The following is a 25,722-nucleotide window of genomic DNA, read 5'->3' on the forward strand; positions in this document are numbered from 1 at the left end:
TTGTTTTTGGTAAGGACCAACATGAACATGATCAGAGGTTGGAAAGGGTCCTTCAAAGGGCATTAAAAAAAAATGTAACATTTAACTGGGATAAATGTAGGTTTCGCCTAAGCGAGGTCAAATACATAGGACATATCTTCGGCAAAGAAGGAATAAAAGTTGACCCGAGTAAAGTTCAAGCCATAACTGACTTTTTGGAACCCAAGGGAGTGAGTGACTTGCAAAGGTTTCTCGGGATGATAACTTACCTTGGAAAATTTGTTCCCAATCTGTCTGAACACACTGCCTTATTAAGGGAATTGTGCAAACAAGGGGCTATCTGGCAGTGGTCAGAACGACATCAAAATGCTTTTGAAAAAGTGAAAATTTTGTTAGCCACTACACCTGTATTACAGTTTTATAACCCTCATGAGCCTATAACCATTTCAGTTGATGCATCCCAAAAGGGTTTGGGAGCAGTTCTGTTACAGTCTAAGGGTCCAGTGGCATATGCATCAAAATCATTGACACAGACCCAGCAGAACTATGCACAGATTGAAAAAGAACTGCTAGCGGTAGTTTACGGCTGTGAGCGTTTTCACCAATACATTTTTGGGCGTACTGTTCTTGTTGAGACAGATCATAAGCCATTGGAGGCAATATTTAAAAAACCCTTGGATAGGTGCCCATTACGATTACAGCGCATGAGAATCAAGTTACAAAATTATGACATTACCCTGAAATATGTTCCAGGTAAAGAATTAGCAATAGCTGATGCCTTGTCTAGAGCTAGTGGCCCAGATACAAACTTTGAACTGCATGAACAAGAGATTGCAGCTCAACAAGGCTTGGTTGTACACCACATACAAGCATCTAACAAAACTTTGGGAAACCTTCAGTCTGAAACACTTAAGGATGAAACATTGATCCAACTCAAAGCAGTCATCTTAAAGGGTTGGCCTAATACAAGTAAAAAACTGCCGTCCTGCGTAAAAGAATATTATTCATTTAAGGAAGATTTGACTATACAGGATGACCTAATATACAAAGGAACCCAAATCGTAATTCCCACATCCATGAGAGGGGCTTTGCTAGATAAAATTCATTACACTCACTTAGGGATTCAAAAATGTAAGCTACGGGCTCGTGAATGTGTTTTTTGGCCTGGCATGTCAAGAGACATAGAAAACAGAGTAGGCAATTGTACTACATGCAGGGCAGCACAGCATGCTAATACTAAAGAACCCCAAATTGATAAAGAAATTCCAGGCAGACCCTGGCAGATAGTAGCTATTGACATATTTCACTTCCAGGGCAAAGATTATCTCTTGCTAGTTGATACATACTCGAAATACCCTGAATTTAGCCACCTTCCAAACCTCTCATCAACTCAAGTAATTGCACACTGTAAAGCTGTAATGGCTAGACACGGTATTCCGGAAATTCTCTACAGTGACAATGGTCCTCAATTTTCCTCTAGAGAGTTCAAGGATTTTTCCATGCGTTGGGATTTTAAACATAAAACCTCGAGCCCTATGTACCCGCAGTCCAACGGACTAGCAGAACGCCATATACAAACTATCAAACACATGTTAAAAAAGTCTGTTGCTGATCGCAAGGACATCATGCTAGCTCTTTTGGAGTATCGTAATACACCAATTGACACCACAATGCCTTCACCGGCCCAGCTGTTATTTAGCAGACGCCTAAGAGGCTTGCTACCCTCTACAGCTGACAGATTTATTCCTCAAATACAGCCTAACATAGTGCAGGATTTGTATGCTAGACAACAAAAACAAAAACACTATTACGACTACCACTCGAGGGTGCTGAAACCTCTTAAGGAAGGGAGTCTAGTAAAAGTAAGGAACAGGAATTCATGGCAAAGTGGACAGATTGTGAAACTCTTGGACAGACCACGGTCGTATCGCGTAAGGGTTGACACTGGTCATGAGGTAGAAAGGAATCGAAAAGATATAATCAGGGATAGCATAAATCAGCCTCTGGTCATTGCAGGTGACATAGAAGAACCTAGTGGAGACACTCAAACAGTTGATAAATATGAATCAAAAACCCCACCTGTGCATGAACAACTCTCATGTGAATTAGTAAAGGATGGTGATGATAATTCACAAGAAGGGTTTAGAGGATTTGAAGAAAGACATAGGCTAGGCAATAATGTACATGATACACAAAGGAATTTTGTTCAAAATGGGGAGAGAGTAGTTAAGTCAAGTTCAGGGCGAACTGTGAAGTTACCAAATTATTTAAAAGACTATGTGTGTAAAATATTAAGAATTTGTTACCATTTTGTAAACCTTGTGTGTTAATAACTGTATTGTTTTAAATGTGTGGATTAATTATTAGCATCCTAAAGGTGCACTAAACTGCACTTTGATATAAAGACATGTCTGTTCTAACTTTATATTTTGAGAGAGGAGATGTTATGTATCTATGTGTTTAGTGCATGTATCTATGCACTTCCGGAATTAAAGCAGTTGGCAATATGGCCTCCCAAGAGACTTGTCGTTACTGTTTTCCAGTTCATAATCCACTATAATCCAGATCATAACACCGGCCAATTGCATACAACTCCCCAATCACCGGACCTAAATCCTACTAAGCACTTGTGGAGTGTTTTAGAAAATTTAATCAGGGAAAGATAAGCTTCGAATCGCACGGAGTTCATCGAGGTTTTACAAAAAGAATGGTAAGAAATTTCTCCTACCATCATAAAAAAAACCTTAATAATGTTTGCTGCTTCACAAAAAATCTTGTCGATTTGATGCCTTGAAGACTGTAGCATGTATCAATGAGAAAGGATACCCAACAAAATATTAATTTCATTTTTATTAAGAACAAATGACTGTGTACGAATACTTTTTGTACTACCCAAGAAAGCTTTATTTCGTTATTTTTTTGTTTTGAAAAGTAAAATATTTTTATTCATTGGTTTTTTCGTTTAGTGTTATCAAGAAAAGAATTGATAACCTTTATTTTTGGTTCATGTATTGTTCGATAGAATTACACTATTATTTGTTAAAAGCCTCAGTGCATGAATACTTTTTACACTACTGTATATGAGCTGTTTTTTGTATTCAAGTGTGCATATCATACTGGCAGTTGTGGCAAGCAGTTCGATCAAAATACGCTGGCAGTCACTGCCATATTTTTTTCATTTTGATAGTGCCAACTGACTTGAAGTCTTAAATAGCTGTGAAAATTTATGTTATCTGTGTTGGTAATCACTAAAGATAGATACTTATAAATCATTAAAACAAAATTTTTTAGCTCTGATATTTATTAATACCTAATTTTTCAGTTTTAAATTGGTAATTTCTTACAATTCTATTTCTCATGAAATTTTGGTATCAAATATCAATCATAACAATGTGTTCAAACAAGTTCAAAAATCATTCAATAAAAGCAGTCAAACAAATCTTAACAAACCTTTAAGAAAGCAAAGGTTGCCGCCAAGAGGTATCATGCTAATATTTTGTAAGTTATTTCATACTATCTGTCCATCAAGAGTTAAACCTTTGTAAGGGTTTGATGGACGGACGGATAGAATTTTCCCAGTCATCATTGGCAGCCGGTAACGTGATTGATGGACGGATGAGACGGATTATTGGGAGTTCACCTTAAAAGTGTTTCTAACTATAATCAATTCCACAACTCTTTACATCCATAATATTAGACTACGTTAACATATGTTAGAAATATTTGTGAAAGAACAACAAATGTAAGGTTGGTAGCCTATCAAGTTAAAATGTTATAAATAGCCCTTAAATATCAAAATGGCTGAAAAAATTAAAAATCAACATGACGTGTGCATCCGTGACTAAATAATGCTACAAATAGCTATTTATAACTGAGTACCTACAAATCTTTCAATTAAAACCAGGGCCGGTGCGTCCATATAGGTGAACTAGGCAACCGCCTAGGGCGCCAAGTAGCTGGGGGCAGCGCAGCACGACACATAACAGCTGATATAATATGTTTAATGATTATTGAAACTAGATGAAAATGGATTTTTGTAACAGTTGGAATGTTTATATTGATATAAGTAATTATTTTAAGTCCACGGTGACCTGTTTATGATTCGTAATAAGTAAAAAAGTAAAAAGAAAACACAGGCCTGCTTACATTTGATTGTTGACAAAATCTTAGGCTTACGTGATGTATTTTGAGGCAAGGAAAGTTTTTTTGCTGTGTCCGGCGGGGTGAGGAGGGGGGGGGGGGAACATTAAGGTTTTTCGCCTAGGGCGCCAATTTACCTTGCACTGGCCCTGATTAAAACTACTTAAAATTTAAAAAGTACATATGTAGCAACCACATTTTTACAACTAAATAGGCCTACCCTTGTAAATGTATTGTTTTTCTGTCCACGAAAAACTCTTTAAATTCCACAGTGTTTGTAGGTTTTCATACAGTATCTTACAGAAACACATTGACAGGGTAGACCTTCATAATTAATTAAGGCAAATGTTTTAACTTTCCTGCTAACATGTATCACTGCAAATCCAACGACTGTTACAATTAAGCAAGTTTTTTTTACAAAAATCCTTTAACTATTTTGTTAAGTTGTATTAAGTTTTAATTCTTAAGCTAAAATATGGGATATCATATATGTCCATTTTTCGTTATTCTGATTTACGAATTCGCAATAAGGATTATATAGGTATTATTAAAATAACACATAATTAAGTCACAAATGTACGAAATAAATCTCTTAACCATTATACCTAATAAACTGCAATACAATTTAGAAGTGAGTAGTGATTAAATCGAAACCTACAACAAAACAAACTAAATCAAAAACTTAATAGTTCATTAAATGTAACTTACCGATGTAAAACTTATTATGATTTCACAAGTAATATAATAAATGTGAATAAAAGCAAATCCAAATTACTTAATACTGATAAAATAAAACGACCTAAACTGATTTGAAGGCAATATCACTGCAAATACAAGAATGAACAAAGATAAAGCACTCCCAACATAGTAAAACTAATTGACGCAATTTTCAAACATATAGAAACATTCCCACCTAAAAATTAATTATAAATGAGTGAGATTTAAACATTTTTAACACAATGACATTAATTAGAGGTGGGGAAATTTAATTACTTTTAAAAAGTCCAGATTCCACATGATAAACTTATTTTATTATTTGTAAATATTTTTTTTATTTAATTTGTAGCGAATTTTATTAATGAAATGTATGGTAATTTTAATTTATTTTACAAAATATATATTTTAAAAAACACTTTTATTTCATTTGAATCATCTAATCTTTTTCAAGCATTTTTTTCATTTTTTTTTATATTCATAGTTATTTTCATGCTTAGTAAATTTTGCTCCTGGAATATTAGCTGAGGTTGGAATATCAGGCATTCGGCCAATGTCCACCGAGTGCAATCACTGAATTTGCTATAAGTCTTTGTTTTATTCATTTCCTCTTCATAATATAGCCTTTAAAATCTCAATGCCCTCTTTCCCATTTTATTTAATGATAATAATAAGAATGCAGGTATTTTACTAATCAAGTGAAGTTACTCTAAGTCAACCAGTTCATGCTCATAATGCTACAACTCTAGAGAAATATTTCTTAGGGCAATTTGCCGTCACCCGCGGTCTTGGCTTCGAGACCTGGGCGAGGCATAGTGGGAAGTGGTGGTGTGTGGGTATGTTCCGGTGGGCGCCAGGCTAGCACATTCGCTAACCAATGGTTTTGGGCGTGGATACTTTCTGCCCCGGCGTGGCCCTCTAGGCCTTCGGCTGTGATTGAATTTAAGAGGGGGGTTTTCGTAGAGCTAGTTATCCAGTACTGACGTGTCCCAGGGTTGAAAACCCCCGAGGTGTAGTGGGTTCAGGCGTTACCGAAGAGTTCCTTCTTGTCCAGCTGGTGATTGCCCTGCCTGGAATGTCGTCTGCCTGCCCTCTTGCTGAGCATGAGCGAAGATAGGGGAGAGGGGGGGAGAACAGGAGCCTAGAGCGAAATCCCCGAAGGGCCGCTCCAAGGGGGGGAGGGAGTCTAGAGCGTAATCCCGAAGGCCGCTGCAGCAAAGGATTCGAGAGAGAGAGAGAGAGAGAGAGAGAGAGAGAGAGAGATAGAGAGAGAGATAGAGAGAGAGAGATAGAGAGATAGAGAGAGAGAGAGAGAGAGAGATAGAGAGATAGAGAGAGATAGAGAGAGATATAGAGAGATATAGAGAGATATAGAGAGATATAGAGAGATATAGAGAGATATAGAGAGATATAGAGAGATATAGAGAGATAGATAGATAGATAGAGAGATAGATAGAGAGATAGATAGATATATATATTACTCCAGCAATGTTAACCTGCCGAGATCCTTACCCCAGAAACATCTGGGAAAATACAGCAGTAACATTGGATTGGTGTTTTAATATATATATATATATATTAAAACACCAATCCAATGTTACTGCTGTATTTTCCCACATGTTTCTGGGGTAAGGATCTCGGCAGGTTAACATTGCTGGAGTAATATATCCCCCAGCCTGGTACAATGGTCAGTGGCATACAGTGGCAAAATACAGTTACCCATAAGATCTCGGCACACTTCCCTAATTTAACAAATACTTTACAACATTACTATATTACACATGAATGCTAATTGGTGCCACAGTTTAATAGAGGCCAAGACACATCATTGTTTAGTCTGTATGTGTATAAATTATAGTTGCCATCTATGGGCGCTGGCTGAACTAACATTCCATAGAAGCACCAGGTCGGAGACACGTACAATGTCTTTCAGACAAGTGTCTGGGTCAGAAAGAGGTGGGTTTACTGGCGGGCGGTTGCAAGTCGGGCTTGAATCGGCCTCCGGCCGGACGACGTCAAATTGATCTGTATGATTTTTCAGCTTTATTGTCTACCTTTGTGATCCTTGTAATGTTGAGTGTATTGTGATATTAAGAACAACCGATAACTTATTTTATCACATATTTAAAAATGATGATCATAATTTTTGGACGTGGACACATCTTATAAATAGATGAACGCCTGCTGCAAACATGAAAAAGTGTCACGTTCCACCTTAACCGAGCATGCAAAACCGGCCAACCACCGTGCGAGAAAATCTTCTATAATATCAAATATGTTAAGGCGGGCTTTTTAACTAATTGTTCGTGATTCAATTTAAACAAATTATTTAAATTAAATTTGCATAAACTGTAAATAATATTTGAAAATTAAAAAGTATTCAATTTTTCATCAATGTTTTGTTGTGACGTTATCATGTTCAATTATCGTCTGTAAACCGACTTTACAGGCATCCCCCTTTTTTGAATTAAATAATTTTCGTTCCGTTTTGGCGTGGCCAATTTCCGACCGAGTGCAGAGACATGGTGGAATTCATTAGGTTGCTTTGCTGATGATAATATTGCCATGTTTGCCTGGCAAAAACTCTGTGGAAGAGTAGCCATACATTCTAAGGCGAAAACTTACCAGACTTCTAGTTGTCCACTTTGACGCCGTCCCCACTACCTCCGTTTAGATTTACGTGAATTTTATATGGTTCGTGATGTCAGGGTAGGTTCGGCCTTGTGGCTAGAGGTAGGGGTTAACGCAGTAGGGCCCCCCGAGCTGTTATGGCCACTCAGGACGCCTGAAGAAGACCACAAAATTACTGATTGATGCCTGATGAATTTATTACGGCACAGCCCTATACATAGTGCTGCCCGTCCTGGCCGTAACGGTTGTCCCAAATTGAATAGTCACACGCACAGCCACCAGGGGCGTAGCCAGGGGGGGGTTTTAGGGGTTCAAACCCCCCCCTTAGCACCAAATCTTTAATTAATTTCTTATTCATCACTCAAACAAAGTTCATATTAAAATTAATAAAATTTTTACCATTACAATTTTTAAATTTAAGTACCGAAAACTGCTAGAATAGCACTATTTTACACCTTTAAATCCAAATTTTCCCGGGGGAGGACCCCCGGACCCCCCGCTTTAATACGGGGGGGGGGAGGACCCCCGGACCCCCCGCTTTAATACGGGGGGGGGGGAGGACATGCTTCTTAACACCCCCCATACACAAATCCTGGCTACGCCACTGACAGCCACTCCCTCAGTGGCGGCTCACGATTTTACCACGCGTGAAGGACCTACTCTTGCACATGATGCGGCGATTACAGAATAAACCCTAACATAATATATTACACCCTGACGAATAAAACACTTCACTATTACACTTTACGTATTACACTGGGCTAATGACACGTAGGCCTGTAACTCCGGCGACTCTACCTGACTCTTAGACTCGTCCCAGATATTGACTTGCCGTCGCCCGGGTTCTCGTGTTCGAGACTCGGCGGGGTTCCTAGCGGGAAGGCGGTTTTGATGCGAAGAGACATGTCCAGGAGGGTGCCAGGCTAACGCGGTGGTTAGCAACGAGGTGGGTCGAGAGGTCCGAAGGCCCCTGCGTGGCCCACTAGGAAGGGCGGCGGTGGTCGTGATGTTAGGGGTCCCTAATGCCTGCTGTATCACTGGCCCTACACAGAATAGGACGCTGATCCCTAACTGGATTGGGGAGGTTTGCAAATAACGTACACAGTTTTGCACTATCGTTTACACGTCGCGCACGGAGTGTGCAGAGTGGACGTTTAATTACGTAGTAGTTTCACTTGCAATTACATTCACACTATTTCCCTACATAAAGTACACTGTCATTATACACTGGGCGTTCTGACGCGCCATCACTAAAGTTACGTCCTCACGCCAGTCGAGGTTGAGGGAGAGAGTTTGATTGGAGTCGGCCAATCCTGTAATTTGTGAACGGCGATGCGCGGGCCCACCTGTGTGGACCGCGGCTCGCTATTAAATTAAGTAAAGTCTTCGATTAGATGTAGCCAGTGCCTGTGCACTCGGCAGTTAATTGAAAGTCTGGTATGGCGGGAGTCGGCCCATGCCGTATATTGCACAGCCCCGCGTAATGGGTTGTGCGGGGCGTGTTATGTTTACGCGGCTGGGATAGGCCCTACACCAGAAAAGAACCAGGCGCACATGGGGAGTAATTAAAAAAGGTTTCGAAGTTTGACGATAGTTAACAGATGGAAGTTCAGAGAAGACAAAGGATGATGTCTCCCCGTGGGACGTGCGTCCGCCCCGGTCCGCGAGTCGCGCTGTACTGGCGTCTGGCCCTGGCGCGAGGGGAGGGGTGAGCATCCTGTCGCGCCAGAGTTTCTAAAGTTCCGTTATTTGTAAAAAATTATATTAATAACAAAATGTAAGTGGCTCTAAATTCACACAATAAAACTTAGTAATTAACTCAATATAAATATATGTTTTAGAAGTTAGATGTAACAAGTTTATATAAAATAAGTTTGAATTATCAGAGTCACACTGGAGACTGTTCGTCACTTGATGACTGCTCCAGTGGCGAATGATAAATCATAATTTGGGGCGGTTTTAATTAAGTCACATATTACGCTATTGAAATCAGGCTGAAGGCCGCAAGGGGAGCACTCACAGCTGTTTTATTAAAAAACCACACGTGAGTGACCCGGGCACTCCTACGTCGCACTTGTGTTGCACGGTGTTGTTAATTTAAAGTGGCGTATTCTTTAATGTGTATTGAATTTACCATGTACGTGACTCGGTTTGTCTTGCCGATTAAGTCAAGGGCATTGATTATACCTATGTTCCGCGGCACTCGCCTGACTCGGGTGGGCCATGACTAGGGGCGCGTTCCGTTAGCGGGGTCGGATACTGGCGGTTGCAGGTCGGGCTTTAGGGTGGCCTTCGGTCGGATGACGTCAGACTCGTTAGTAAGTTTGGTAGCACGATACCGTGCGGCAGTTACAAAATAAACCCTAATATGACATATTATACCCTGACAAATAAAACACTTCACTATTACACTTTACGTATTACACTAGGCTAATGACATGTAGGCCTGTAACTCCGGCGGCTCTCCCTGACTCTTAGACTTGTCCCAGATACTGACTCGTTAATAAGTTTGGTGGCACGTGTCGCCTACTGGCTGCCCCGTGCGGGCTGAAACTATGTAGCCGGTTGGCTAAGTTTTGCGTGAAGCGCCGACGTAACTTATCGTAGACTCCCCACAGTCAGTGGCGTAGCCAGGATTTGTGTATGGGGGATGAGGGGGGGGTTAAGAAGCATGACCCCCCCCCCCCCCCGCCCGTTTTAAAGCGGGAGGTCGGGGTTCCTCCCTCGGAGAAATTTGGATTTTAAGGTGTAAAATAGTGCTATTTTAGCAGTTTTCGGTTCTTAAATTTAAATATTGTAATGGTAAAAATTTTATTAATTTTAATATGAAACTTTTTGAGTGATGAATAGGAAATTAATTAAAGATTTGTTGCTATAGGGGGTTTGAACCCCTAAACCCCCACCCCCCTGACTTAGCCCCCTGCCCCCAGTACTTACATATTATGCTGAACACTCGTCTTGGAGCACTGATTAATTTAAGTGAAATACCACATGGTAAATTGAGGCCGACCACGGAACTGTACGAAAAAGATTGAGAAAGTTTACGACTGTTGAAACTACATGTCGGTGAAAACAAAAGTTGCTGGTTCTGTGTTGCGTGGAAGCTGCCGGCCTTTGCAAGCTCCTGAAGGACACTGCCGCTCTCATCGCGCGCGACTTCCCTCCCCCGCAAACCCTTCCATGGAAACGTGTGATTTTCGCGGGAAAACTGAACCGGCCAGGTTCGGGACAAGGCGCACAGTGAAACATAATTTTTGAGAGGACTGAAATATTAAATGATGAAAATAATGTCTAATGAAAACCAGTGGAAAATATACATAATTACATTTCTTGTAGTTCGGCGAAAGGATATGCCACACCCGGCCGAATCCTTCCGCCGACGTAGAACTTGTTGCCTGGCGTTCGCCTCGTTGCACGATCTACACTTTGGTGCGCGCACGAGCGCGTTAGGTACACACGCCTTTGCGAGATGTTGATGAGGCATAGCGGTCTATGAGACATAGAGGAGCATTGACGGTCGGCGTCAAATTGTTGTGAGCTGGTGGACATGCCCTTATGGGGACTAAATTCGTCACTCTGATACACAGCCAATTTAGAGGATGGAAAATGACTGGGTTGCAAGGCATTACTCAGAGTTCCATAGCCGAATGTTAAGATGAAAGTTGCTGGAGTCTGTGGGTACATAAGAATGAAAAACAAAGGTTAGGTTATTAAATTCTTAGGATCTATGAAAACGAATGTCTGGCCTTGCAAGTCGCCTGTGTTGAACAAGGGAATAGTACTCCATGATCGACACATCTGCCTGCATGGTGCAGAAGTGTCGCCATGAAAATAGTTAAATTAAAAATATTGTTACCAGTCTTTATATAAATGGAAGAAAAGGAAAACAAAATTTGCACCAGTAATTTATTAATAAAGTCCAAATTGCTTAATAAGATGTAGCATTGCATAATGAGTATGTTATAAACATATATATATTTTTTGGTGTCATAAGAATATTAAGGGCGCGGTTACACGGGACCCTGAACTACTTCAGGTGAACATGTTTAAGTAAATACGTTTACAAACGCGAAAGTGTACGGTTACACGGTAGTTGCTGAAAACTGTGTTCAGCTCTAAAACCGATTGTCTACTGCCAACGAATGACTGTGTTGTTGATCTTCTCTATTTTGTATCCAGAAAACGCGGGATTTTCTCACTCGTTTATACAGTATTATCAGCAGAAATGGAATGTTTTTTTTATATTGCTCAATATTTTTTTACAAATCGGAAATTCAAACAACATGCACAGTAAAAAATTTTAAACTTATTTTTTATTATTTTTTGAGCGATAGTTTTAAGTTTTAAGATAATTAAAGTCAGGATCAATTTAAAAAAAGTATATTAATTAACTGTTGATTTTTTATGTTGCATTCGGTAAAATATTACTCTAACTTTGACGACGTCTGGCCGACGACCACCCCAGAGCCCGACCTGCACCCGCCAGTATACGCTCCCGCTAACGGAACACACCCCTGGCCATGGCCCACCCGAGTCAGGCGAGCCGAACAGCAATTAAAGGCAAAACCGCGGAAACCTGAGTAGACAAGAGAAGAACCGTACCCATTCCTCCTGAAACATTAAATTAGGATTTTAGCGACAATAAAATCTCTTCCAGACACACCCGTTTGGAGTCTAGCGTAATGAGGTCACGCCTGGCGCGAGAGAGGCCGAGCCTCCCTCGGACGCCATGCCAGTTCGGCAGTTCAGCGCAGCTCATGGACCGGGGCGGACCTACGTCCCACGGAGAGGCAACATCCTTTGTCTACATTGAAAGTAACGTCCGGTAAACATAGTCACTAATTAACAAAACCCCCTTTATTACTTAACCTCTCCGTGAGTACCCGGTCCCTTTTTTCGGTCCAGGACCTAATCCGGCCGCATCAACTTAAGGACACCCCGCACCACACTTGGTCAACGGGGTTGCTCTTCAGCATACGGCACGGGCCGTCTCCCGCAACGTACAGAACTTTATTTAAGGTCACGCGCACGGCGCTGACCACAAACCCGCAAGGGGAACTTGGACAAACTTAATTGCGGTGCGTGTTTCACCACAGTGGGCACAACACCCGCGCCGAGACATTTGCATACGGGATTGGCCGTCTCCAATCGCCCGCCCCCTTAATTCAGTGTATTTGTGTATCCCGTATTTTGTACTGCTAACTTACGTTACCCGAGTAACGAGTGCCACGTAACTTGTGCGCGCCCCCTTAATCCAGTGTATTTTTGTATCCCGTGTTTTGTATTGCTAACTTACGTTACCCGAGTAACGAGTGCCACGTAACTTGTGCGCACCCCCTTAATTCAGTGTATTTTTGTATCCCGTATTTTGTATTGCTAACTTACGTTACCCGAGTAACGAGTGCCACGTAACCTGTACGCGCCCCCTTAATTCAGCGTATTTTGTGTCCCGCCTTTGTGTTACGAAATTACGTTACCTGCGTACCCAGTGAGACGTCTGAGACATAACAGCATCCGAGGCCACGTAACGCGGAACACAAACAATACGGCGCCACGGAATAACAAGTAACAACCCCCCGGGGACCTCTGTAGAGTGTTGTATTGTGTACGACTCGCTCCTCTGAATAAAAGGTACGACACCACCACCTCAACTCCACGTCTCTTATTTAAAATCATCTCACGCAACACCGCCGCCGGCCCTAGTGGGCCACGCAGGGGCACATACATCCACGACCCCAAATTCACGACTAGAAACGAGCTAGTCTGGCGCCCACCCGGACAACACAGATCAAGAACCGCCTTTTCCCACTAGGAGCCACACCGGGACTCGAGCCCGAGACCCCGGACGACGGCATTTGGCGCCCGCTGCGTGGGGCAGAAAATAACGTGAAAAAAATTTTTTTTCCCCTTCTGGACATTTTCGAAATAAATTCACCAACAGGCGACAGCGGAGACACGAAACGGCCATTTTGGACACAGGAAGGGTCGAAGGCCAGACAGACCGGCGCGACGAGGCGAGCGGACAAAGGACACTCCAACCACCCCCACCCCCGCACGTCATCACGGCGAGGCGAGCAACGGAGCGACGTCACCACCCCCACTCCGCGCGGACCATTTTCGCCTCCTCTTTGTGCGGCTGTCCGGGCACCTACCCCCACCTCGTCACCCCGCTTCACGCTCTCCGCTTCGGGCAATCATCCTGATACCCCCACTCCGCGCGGACCGTTTTCGCCTCCTCTTTGTGCGGCTGTCCGGGCACCTGCCCGCCACCGATCTCAAACCCGCGCGCTACAATTCGCGCCCAGACTACAAACAGCCCGTCACAGACGGCGAACTTGAGCGTACAACATACAGCTCAACATGCAGGCACCACCTACAGACCTCGTGTGCACGCGTTGCCTATTACCAAGGGAAATAGACCTATTGACGGGATCACTGCCGTGGTACAGGACATGCCAATGCGCGAACACCCGGGACAACGTCACCGAGCAGACCTGGGGCAAGCCCTGGAAAGAGACGTTACTCGGCGAGCCGCACAACCAATTACCGTGGTCATGGGCACCGCTTAAGACGGAGGCACAAGCTAACGTCACACTGGGAGGCATACTTCCGACTATGGGCCTCACGAGTGCGCGGACCAATCCGGCACCCAAATACATCCCACCACCAAGCGCAATCACCGGACCAAACACGGGGATGCATACACGCAACCCGTGCTACACAGGGAAGTTAGCACTACCCGAGTTCAGCGGAATAGGGCACGAAGTACCCAGAGACTTCCTAACACACTGCGAGGTCAGACTGGCACGGTCCGGAATACCGACCGATGAGTGGTCGGGGCGAGCGAGCGAACAGCTGAAGGGGACCGCCCGCCAATGGTGGAACATCTGGGGACGCTTCGGCATGCCCTGGGAGGAGTTTGCCATGTCGTTCAACCGCCGATTTGACACGGAACACGCACTGGTCCAATGCACGACACAGTTCTATGGCGAACGCCAACGCGACAGCGAACCCGTCGAGCAGTTTCTGGCCAAGAAAATGCAACTGTTCAATCGAGTAGCACCAGGTGCCGCGCCAGCCACCGCGCTCGCAACCAATACCACCCTCCTACACAATGAACTGCAACCGTTCATGCGGTGTTACCGCGCAGAGGAAGTCGAGGATTACGTCCGACAAGCCATAGACACGGAACGGAACATCCGGGGACTGCGACACTACGACCCCCCGAACACCGACCGGGACCTGGCCAGACGCCCAATGTGTCAGAGAATAGCCAGCGTCCAGAACCGGGAAGCAGGGGGCTACCCACCCGACCGCCCGCGACGAGCCATCGAGGACGCACCACCACCTGGTAGGCCCGATGGGTCATCGACACAGCAGGAACCCCCACTACCGCGATGCCAGTTGGGCTGCCCCGCAGGTACCCGCCACTGGCATGTCGACTGCCCACGCCGGCAAACACCACCCGTCATCAACACGTCGGGAAACGCCCACCCGGGGGCACGGCGGTAAAACCCGCGCCTCCGAGCAAACCGAGCCAACCCACACCCGCCGCGGAAATAGCCACACCGCAGCTAAACCAGCTAGTCCGTCCCCGCGACGGCCTACTCCGCATCCCAGTGGAAGTCAACGGGCGACCCACGGCGGCCCTGGTAGACACGGGCGCGAGCCACGTGTTCGTGGCCCCCCACCTGGTACCCCCCGGCGCGCTGCAGCCCCACCAAGCCGAGTTACGGTTAGCAACCCGCACGCAACCGGGAAGGACAGTGGGGCAAACCGAACTCGAGGTACGCATTCGGGACGACGTCACCACGGTAACCGCCCTAGTGGTAGAGGACTTACACGAAGGGATAGTACTAGGCCAACCATGGTTAGCGAGACAAGATGCGGTGATCGAAATGAAACCCAGACGGGTTTACATTGGCACCCGCGAGCGGCTCACGGTGTACGCCATAGGCACTACCCCCGAGAGTCAGGGGGAGAAAGTAACCTTAGACCAGTTCCGCCACAACGTCCCCCACGAGTACCGAGCAGCAGTGCAACGCGTGCTGGCAGAAAGGCAGGACGTCTTCGCGGTAGCCGACCCACTGAAGCGCACCACCATCACCGAACACCACATCCCGACCACCCACGACAACCCAGTACACGAGGCCCCGAGAGGCTACGGGTTCCGGGAGCAGAGGGCCATCCGGGAGCAAGTGGCGGACATGCTTCGCGATGGGGTAGTCGAACCGTCCAACAGTCATTAAAATGCTTGCGTCGTATTAGCCCCCAAAGAAAGACGGTTCGCTACGCTTCTGCGTCGATTTTCGGCCGCTAAACGCGATCACGATTAGCTCACCCCCACCTCAAATCAGCGTCGACGCCGCCGTAGCCGGACTCGGCCGCGCGAAAGTCTTCAGTACGCTCGACCTGAAGGCTGGGTATTGGCAAGTGCCCATACGGGCGGAAGACAGGGGAAAAACCGCGTTCACGATACCAGACGGGCGGAAGTTTCAATTTCGCGCCATGCCTTTTGGGCTAAAGTGCGCACCGGCCACGTTCCAGGGAATGATGACCCGAGTGTTGGAGGGGTACCAAGGCCGGTTTGCGATCGCGTACCTCGACGACGTGATCGTCTTCTCCGAGACGTGGGAGGACCACGCCAGACACCTGGCGCTGGTCCTAGAACGCTTGGCCACACACCATCTCACGGCCGCACACCACAAGTGTCATATCGGGACCCAGGAGGTCGAATTCCTGGGCCACCTAGTAAGCGCGGCTGGCAACCGACCCCAACCCGTTCACTTGCGCAAGATCGCTGAAGCGGCACCACCGCGGACGAGGAAGCAACTCCAACGGTTTATCGGCCTGGTGAACTGGCTCAGGGGGTACATCCCCGACTTCTCCCGTACCATCGCACCACTGACCGACCTCCTGTCACCACGGGCACGGTACCATTGGGGCGAACCCGCGCAACGCGCCTTTGAAGAAATAAAAGCCGCCTTCACTCGCTGTCACACCCTCACACGAGTAGACCCCGGACGCCGCCTCTACCTTCAGACCGACGCCAGCGCACTCGGTGTGGGCGCGGTGCTTTTCCACACGGACCCGAACGGGGTCCGCGAGGTCATCGACTACGCTAGCGCAAAGCTCGGACCGGCCGAACGCCGGTATCACAGCAACGAGCAAGAGTGCCTAGCCGTAGTCTGGGCCATGAAAAAGTACCGGCCCCACCTGGAGGGGAAGTGCTTCACACTGAGGACGGACAACAGCTGCCTCACCTGGCTGCGTACGATGCAGGGACGGAAAGGAAAACTCATACGATGGGCGCTATTCCTCCAGTCGTTCGACTTCGACGTCGAGCACGTTCCCGGTATGGAGAACCAGCTCCCCGACTTACAATCGCGGGAACCCGACGACCGAACAGAGCTGACGGACGAGGATGACTGGTAGGAGATCCTACCCCCGGACACACCACACGGACACGCATCGCACGACTCGGCATGCGCGCGCATCACGGCCGACGCGGACGGGGACGAAGACCCACCCAACACCGTGGCCGACGTCCAGGACCGGGTACGTCGAGCACAGGAAACGTCAATAGACGCGGCAAGACGCCGCCAGCAAGCGACCGCCGGACACAAGGCGTGGCGCGTGCAAGACGGCCTGATTCAGACTCACACACCCGGACACCAGGAAGACTGGAGGACCTACGTCCCGACGGAAGCCCGAGAAGCGGACCTTCGGTTCTTCCACGACCACGACCTCGCTGGACACCCGGGGACCGATCAGACACGACGAGAAGTCACCCGGCACTACCACTGGCCCCGCGTCACGTACGACGTACGTACGTACGTGCGCGAATGCGAGGTCTGTCAGGCGAGGGAAGCGAGGCGGCGTGACGGCGAGGAGCAACAACGACCCAGGGAACCCACCACCGCCTTCCAAACGATAGCCTTAGACGTAATGGGCCCCTACCCCCGCACGCCGCGCGGCAAACGCTTCCTCCTCGTCGTGACGGACCTCTTCACGCGGTGGACAGAGGCGTATCCATGCGGGAACGTGCGCACACCTACCATCATCAGCCTGCTGACCAGGGAGTTCCTGTCACGTTGGGGATACCCCCAGTCGGTGTTAACGGACAGCGCCAGTCAGTTCCTGGGGCGACATTGGAAGGGCTGGTGCGACGAACACCAGATCGAGCACCACACGACGCCCGCCTACCACCCGAGAGCGAACCTGACAGAGCGCCGGAACCAGGAACTGAAGGCACAGCTCCGGATCCGGCTGGGGGCGGACCACACGCAGTGGGACCTGCACGTGGCTGACGCCCTCTTCTGTGTACGACGCCGCACCAACGCCGCAACCGGCCGCACACCGGCCGAAATGATACAGGGCCACAACCTGCCCTTACCGGGAGAATGGGCCACACACGGCACTCCACACCCCGAAGAGACAACGGAGGAACGTGACCAACGACGGGTGACTCTGCACGACGAGGCAAGACGTAGGCAGGAGAGGTACGCCAACCGGATCACCCCAACCACAGATCATCCTCCACCCGCCGTGCAGGTCGGCGATCAGGTGTTCGCGCGACTACACCCACTTTCAGCCGCACCCCGCAACTATTGCGCGGGACTGGCCCCGCGCTGGGGCGGGCCATACACGGTACGGCGACGACTAGGCAGGACGACGTACTTAGTCCGCACGGAGGGACGGCGCCTGAAGAAGGTGCACAGGGACGACATCCGGCTCACCGCCCTACCTGGGGAGAGGAACCCAGACGGAGACGCAGGACCCCCCACTCCGGACGAAAACGGACGCCGTACGCCGGAGAGCGACGTAGTCCAGGAAGAGGACGACTCGCCAGAAGCGACCCCCGCTAGGAGCCGACCCGAACCGCGCCCATACCGCACCCTGGTGTTCACGAACACCACGTCCAACAGGCCCCGCGACGAACCCGCGGACACGCCCGGGACATCACCCGCAGAGGCCGCGTCAGACGACGAGGCGAGGCCACAACCACGGCGGTGGCGGCGCCCGCCCACGTACCTTGACGATTACGCACTTAGCACGGCCACGGGGGACACCGGGGGCGACCCCGCCCACGACGTGCCAGACGAGCCGGAAGAGGTCCACGAGGACGCACCGGAGACGGCAGTGGTACCCTGGGAGGGGAGCGTGGTGTACGAGAGCCCCCCACCGCAATACTACCCACGGGGCGAGGACGAAGAGGCCGTGGAGATCGCCGAGCTGTCGCACAGCATAGGTCAATCCGATGCATGCAACGACGACGGGCCAACGCCGATCGTCACGCAACCCGGAGAGACCGACCCGGAGATCGCCGCCTCAGCATCAGCCGCCATACCCGAACGGGAACGGACCCCGTACCAGTCCACGAACTGTCAACCGCCGCCGAAGGAGGACCTCCGCGGACCGGGACATTGACTGGGGACAAGCGAACCCGCCAGCGAGCCCGCGGAACGACCCCGACGGGCCCACAGACCTCCAGTTCGCCTGGCCGACTACGACCTGGGAACAGGGCGCAGAGCCTGTCAGCCGCGAGGCCACCTCGACGAGTCGACCCCCTGATGTTCGGCGTGGGACGACCCGGGACAGGTGCTTGGGCCCTACCAACTGCGGCCACCGCGAGCACCACCCGGGTGGAGCTGTTGCCGGAGCTAGGAGGCGCCACGACGCCGCCCCCGGCACGCCTGCCACGACGGCAACCGGGGCGGCGCGCACGTTTGCCCAATCGGCCACGATCACCAGGTCCAGTGCGCTGACCCTATTAGCCGCTGACCCCGCACAGGCGCCGCGACGCCGCCCCCGGCACACCTGCCACGATGGCAACCGGGGCGGCGCGCACGCTGGCCCAGTCGGCCACGTTCACCAGGTCCAGTGCGCTGACCCTATCAGCCGCTGACCCCACACCGGCACCACGAAGCTGCCCCCGGCACGCCTGCCACGACGGCAACCGGGGCGGCACGCACGTGGGCCCAGTCGGCACGATCACCAGGTCCAGTGCGCTGACCCTATCAGCCGCTGACCCCGCCCAGGCGCCGCGACGCCGCCCCCGGCACACCTGCCACGACGGCAACCGGGGCGGCGCGCGCGCTGGCCCAGTCGGCCATGATCACCAGGTCCAGTGCGCTGACCCTATCAGCCGCTGACCCCGCCCAGGCGCCACGACGCCGCCCCCGGCACGTCTGCCACGACGGCAACCGGGGCGGCGCTCACGTTGGCCCAGTCGGCCACGATCACCAGGTCCAGTGCGCTGACCCTATCAGCCGCAGACCCCACACAGGCGCTGCGACGCCGCACCCGGCACGCCTGCCACGACGGCAACCGGGGCGGCGCACACGCTGACCCAGTCGGCTACGATCACCAGGTCCAGTACGCGGAGCCAACCAGCTGCTGAGCCGCGAACCACGCCGGGATGGAGCGGCCGGAGCTAGGGGTGGCCCCATGTTAGCGGGACCATAAGCGGCGCAAGGTCGGGCTTCACAGGGGGGGGGCGTTTGACGTCGTCTGGCCGACGACCACCCCAGAGCCTGACCTGCACCCGCCAGTATACGCTCCCGCTAACGGAACACACCCCTGGGCATGGCCCACCCGAGTCAGGCGAGCCGAACAGCAATTAAAGGCAAAACCGCGGAAACCTGAGTAGACAAGAGAAGAACCGTACCCATTCCTCCTGAAACATTAAATTAGGATTTTAGCGACAATAAAATCTCTTCCAGACACACCCGTTTGGAGTCTAGCGTAATGAGGTCACGCCTGGCGCGAGAGAGGCCGAGCCTCCCTCGGACGCCATGCCAGTTCGGCAGTTCAGCGCAGCTCATGGACCGGGGCGGACCTACGTCCCACGGAGAGGCAACATCCTTTGTCTACATTGAAAGTAACGTCCGGTAAACATAGTCACTAATTAACAAAACCCCCTTTATTACTTAACCTCTCCGTGAGTACCCGGTCCCTTTTTTCGGTCCAGGACCTAATCCGGCCGCATCAACTTAAGGACACCCCGCACCACACTTGGTCAACGGGGTTGCTCTTCAGCATACGGCACGGGCCGTCTCCCGCAACGTACAGAACTTTATTTAAGGTCACGCGCACGGCGCTGACCACAAACCCGCAAGGGGAACTTGGACAAACTTAATTGCGGTGCGTGTTTCACCACAGTGGGCACAACACCCGCGCCGAGACATTTGCATACGGGATTGGCCGTCTCCAATCGCCCGCCCCCTTAATTCAGTGTATTTGTGTATCCCGTATTTTGTACTGCTAACTTACGTTACCCGAGTAACGAGTGCCACGTAACTTGTGCGCGCCCCCTTAATCCAGTGTATTTTTGTATCCCGTGTTTTGTATTGCTAACTTACGTTACCCGAGTAACGAGTGCCACGTAACTTGTGCGCACCCCCTTAATTCAGTGTATTTTTGTATCCCGTATTTTGTATTGCTAACTTACGTTACCCGAGTAACGAGTGCCACGTAACCTGTACGCGCCCCCTTAATTCAGCGTATTTTGTGTCCCGCCTTTGTGTTACGAAATTACGTTACCTGCGTACCCAGTGAGACGTCTGAGACATAACAGCATCCGAGGCCACGTAACGCGGAACACAAACAATACGGCGCCACGGAATAACAAGTAACAACCCCCCGGGGACCTCTGTAGAGTGTTGTATTGTGTACGACTCGCTCCTCTGAATAAAAGGTACGACACCACCACCTCAACTCCACGTCTCTTATTTAAAATCATCTCACGCAACACCGCCGCCGGCCCTAGTGGGCCACGCAGGGGCACATACATCCACGACCCCAAATTCACGACTAGAAACGAGCTAGTCTGGCGCCCACCCGGACAACACAGATCAAGAACCGCCTTTTCCCACTAGGAGCCACACCGGGACTCGAGCCCGAGACCCCGGACGACGGCAACTTGTGCCAGGAACACTTTCCATCTTGCATTTCTGCAAAGGACTGTTTATATTCTAAACAGCCAATCAGAGGCTAATGTAAAAGATATGTCGATCTGAACTACTTTGCCAACCTGTTTAAGTTAAATGGGAAATGGCCTCGAACGAAACATGTTCAGACTGTGTGTAACCGCACTCAACAGCTGAACATGTTCACCTGAAGTAGTTCAGACTCCCGTGTAACCGCGCCCTAAGAATCACTTTGATATGAAAGATAGTAATTATTTAATATGTAGATAAGGATAGTTCAGAGTTGTTAAGAATTGTTATTAATTACTTTGGTTAAATTTCATGGAAAGCCTTAAAATACTTATTTCCTTGAGATACTTAATTATTAATTTGAGGGATAACTCCAGTTCGTAATAATTAATGTTAACATTTGATAATTAATGTCAGTAATTAAAGCAGTATAGATTATAATTTTACAGGAAATCATTTTTCAACAAAAGTTTTTATATGAATTTCAACTTTGTTTACTAAATTTTGAACATTGTATTTGAATTTTTTGGGTAATTTTATATTCTATTGGATATTGCTAGTGTAATATTTTGAGAATAGTCTGGAAGGTACAGAAGGAAGAGCGGACAGGCGCGACACTCTGGCGCCAGAAAGCTATTTTTCACTTTGTAAATGCGTGTTTGGGATTTACGCGTCACGTTGTACGCACAGCTGTAGCGACCGTCTGGAAGGGTCTCTGGAGGCTACCACTAGCCAGCCAATCAGGGCGAGCCCTGGCGTCAAGAGATGTGCCCGTACAAATTTCCTTATATGGTCATGTTTTGGAATTATGTACGTTGATTGGTCAGTTGGCCCACGGGGTTGCCTCCCTTGTTTTTCACCTTTACAAGGGAAGGTAATCTCGTCGACCAAGTCACTTGTTGCTCGATCGTCGCCGAACTCGGTCGCGTCGTCGGCAAGTCGCAAGACAACTGGAGAATTACTAAGAGATAATTTAACGCCTAGGGACTGGGGCCAGGCCGTAATTTTTCAACCTAAGTTCATTTTTTTCGGACAAATTCACTATAAATTTAGGCCCTAGGCGTCGGCATCGGCCCGACTTCGTGTGATTTCGGTCCGCGATCGACGGTACCTTGAGTTAGGTAATTAACCAAGGGACATTACTAAGTTTTTTTTTTTCCTTTGGCGAGTGACAAGACTCCTCAACCATCAACGGCAAGATGTATGGTGCTGTGGTATGTATTTGGACCTCATCCTATCAAAATTCAAAGACATCGTTAAAATTTGTATAAGAAAAGACAAAAACTGTGCAAGTAACGAAGTTTTTCTAACAAAATTCATTTGTAAAATTGTGTACTGAGGCCATGTAACAATGAGAAAAAACATTTTTTTTAAAGAAATAAACAAAGATAATTTAATAAACTCTTTTATTTCCAAATAACACAGAACCTCAGGAACATTGTTTGTTTTTTTTGTTACGTTTCTCTGTGTGCTTAGCCGGGCAAAAACATACAACGTAACAACATGGCGCCCAACATGGGGCACGAATTTAGACACTGCCTGATGATAAAATAAACATTCGGAAAAACAGTAAAAACTTATCAAGTAAAAGCCAATCATGGCTAAATTAACTGTGGTAATACCTTTTGGAACATCGGCAAAATTATAACTTGTGAACGAGTGATTCAATAGGGGATCGTGTGATCTTCGCGTCGTACTTGTAAACATCAACAAACGAAAACGAACATGAGAAGCCAGCATTCACCGTATAAGAACATCGCGGGACATCGTGGGAAAGGAATGCGACGAGAACTACATTTTAGAACATCGTAGAAGAGCGCTTCGCAGAACATCGTGGGACACGATTCCAGTAACATATATCATCTCGGTACTTCGCAGGACAACGAGGGATGAATCGTAACTTCCCGGGACAACGAGGGATGAATCGCCGGAAACAGCAAGTCTAAATTGGACAGACACTTACATTCTTATGGTCTAAATTTTGTGTTTGTGGTTATCATTGTTTAATTTTTTTTTTAATGTGTTTTTAAAGGGTTGTTTACGTTTTCTGGTCATTTATAATTGTAAAACCAAAAGAAAAATGAGTACAGACAGTCAGGATGACCTTGCGGGTTTTTCCTGAAACTTCATGAATGTCCGATCCTAATTTGAATATTGAATTAGTGAGTGCAGGAGCAGTCGGAAAACATGGAAGAGCCTGCAAATAGTAGTTCAGTAGAGGTTATGGGGGGGTCAGGTATGTCTAATCAAATGTTAGAAAAATTAATGATAATGATGCATAACATGTCACAAGGTCAGACTGAATTCAGGTATATAATGGAACAAAAATTAGATGCCACTAAACAGGAACTTACACAAGAAATTATACAAGTAAGACAAGAACTAACAAATACAGTTGAGAGCCGATTTGATGCACTTAGGAATGATCTTAATGAACAGATCTCATCTTGTATCGGCAAAGTAAATAATTGTGAAGTGCAGATGGAGGAGGCACAGTCTAGGTTAAAAACATGTGAAGGAATAGTGGGCTCAGTTCAGGAAAATTTGATACAAACAGGTAAAACAGTTCAGGAGCATAGTAAAAAAAATTCGGAGTTGGTACAACATGGTGAGGGTGTACAAAACAGAATTGTCGAAAATCAAGATGGTGTCACAGATTTACAGTTGAAAGTGGTTCAGGAAGTTAAGGGGAATTTTGAAGCTAATGTTGAAAGGACGTTTACAGAAAGTTCAAAGGAGGGTGGCCAGTTGGAGAATTTTAGGTATGATGTGGGTAGAGAGTGTTTACAAAAAATGGAGGAAAAGTTGAGTAAGATTCGAGGGGATGGACAGGGTAATATTAGAAGTTCAGTTTTAACTGTAGACGAAGTAAACACTTTCGAAAAAACAGTGCCTCAATTTTTTGGGGATGATCGAGGGGCTACTCCAATACAATTTATAACTAAATGTGAGAAAGTATTTAGCTATCTTAAGGGTTCAGATGACCAACAGGTAGAATTGTTTATCACTAAATTGGATGGTGTTGCATTGCAATGGGCAATGCATAAGGATAATGAATGTAAAACTTTTAAAGAGGCAAAGATAGCATTTTTGAACAAATATTGGGGTATATACATTCAAGATGATTTCCTACAATATTTATTTTCAGGAAAACACAGAGCAAGGGACGGCCCCATGGCCCCGTATGTACAAAGATTGTATTTACAGTCAAAGTTTTTGAATAATCCAATTACTGATGAAAGATTTATTTCCCACATTGTACACCATTATTACCAGCAAGTACAGAACTGCATTTTGGGGGCTAGGACTAAGAGTGTTGAAGAGGTCATTGCATTGCTTGAAACATTGGACAGGAGGAACGAGCGAGAGGAAGGACTGAGGGGAAGGGAACCAGAGCTCCCAGGAAGGCAGCGAGGACAACCCAGAGAGAGATTTCATCCTCCAGATGGTATGCCGAGGGAACAGGTTCAACGACCCCATCGACAAGAGTTGCAAGGTAACGTACGGCCACAATGGGAGGGACAGAGACCTCAGCAGGAACATCCAAGGGAAGAGAGGGTCAGGGAAAGACAGGATAGGCAGAGACATGATGAACAAGGGAATGCAAGGAATTTAAACTCTTAGATAGGGAAGATCTAGCCTCGGATACTTCCCCTATTCATTTCGCAGAGGCAGGAGGGTCATGCAAGGTGTTGAAAAAACAGAGCTGTAATGAACCCACTATTACACACGAAGGGAAGGATCTTTTGCAAAATTTCAATGAAAACTCAAAATTCATTCAAGGCAAGTTGGGGTTATGTCCAGTAATACAGGATGAAATTGTTGGTACCAAAACAAAAGTTAAATTATTAATTGATTCAAGGAGTGAAGTTTGGAAAACCTTATCTAGTATTTTAGGTATCGAACTAGGATACACTGCTGTATATCACCCAGCAGCCAACCCTGCTGAAAGAGTAATGAGAGAATTGGGGCGTTTGTTTAGGGTTTACTGTAATGAGAAACATAACACATGGGCCAGCATTGTAGGCCAGGTAGAGAAATTGATCAACAATTGTTGGCATGAGAGTACAGGATTTACACCTATCGAGTTGATGCTACAAAAGTTACCAACCACAAAACTCCAAAATAGAATTAAATTTCCTAAAAATGATGCTGTAGATTTGAAAGAAAAGTTGGATAAGGCAAAAGAAAAACTAATGCATAAGGCTAATTCAAGGAAATCCAGATTTGATAGAACCGTCAGACAAATAAGTTTTAAGGAAGGGGATGAAGTATTAATTGCTTCACATAAGTTGTCATCCCTTATAGATAATAAGAT

General features: G+C 47.5%; 1 protein-coding gene across 1 annotated transcript in view; it reads right to left on the reverse strand.

Annotated features, from left to right (window-relative positions):
* The window catches only part of LOC134528862 (sarcoplasmic reticulum histidine-rich calcium-binding protein-like), a 46,282-nt gene extending 35,699 nt beyond the window's left edge, over nt 1-10,583 (reverse strand). Inside the window, exons 1-2 of the mRNA XM_063362529.1 lie at nt 10,402-10,583; nt 7,459-7,618 (exon numbers count right to left, since the gene is read on the reverse strand). The gene's annotated coding sequence lies outside the window, so the exon portion shown is untranslated. The remainder of the gene's footprint in view (nt 1-7,458; nt 7,619-10,401) is intronic.
* Between the last annotated feature and the right edge of the window lie 15,139 nt (nt 10,584-25,722).

The sequence above is a fragment of the Bacillus rossius genome, chromosome 2, assembly GCF_032445375.1.
Source record: "Bacillus rossius redtenbacheri isolate Brsri chromosome 2, Brsri_v3, whole genome shotgun sequence".
In the NCBI taxonomy this organism is placed as follows: domain Eukaryota; kingdom Metazoa; phylum Arthropoda; class Insecta; order Phasmatodea; family Bacillidae; genus Bacillus; species Bacillus rossius.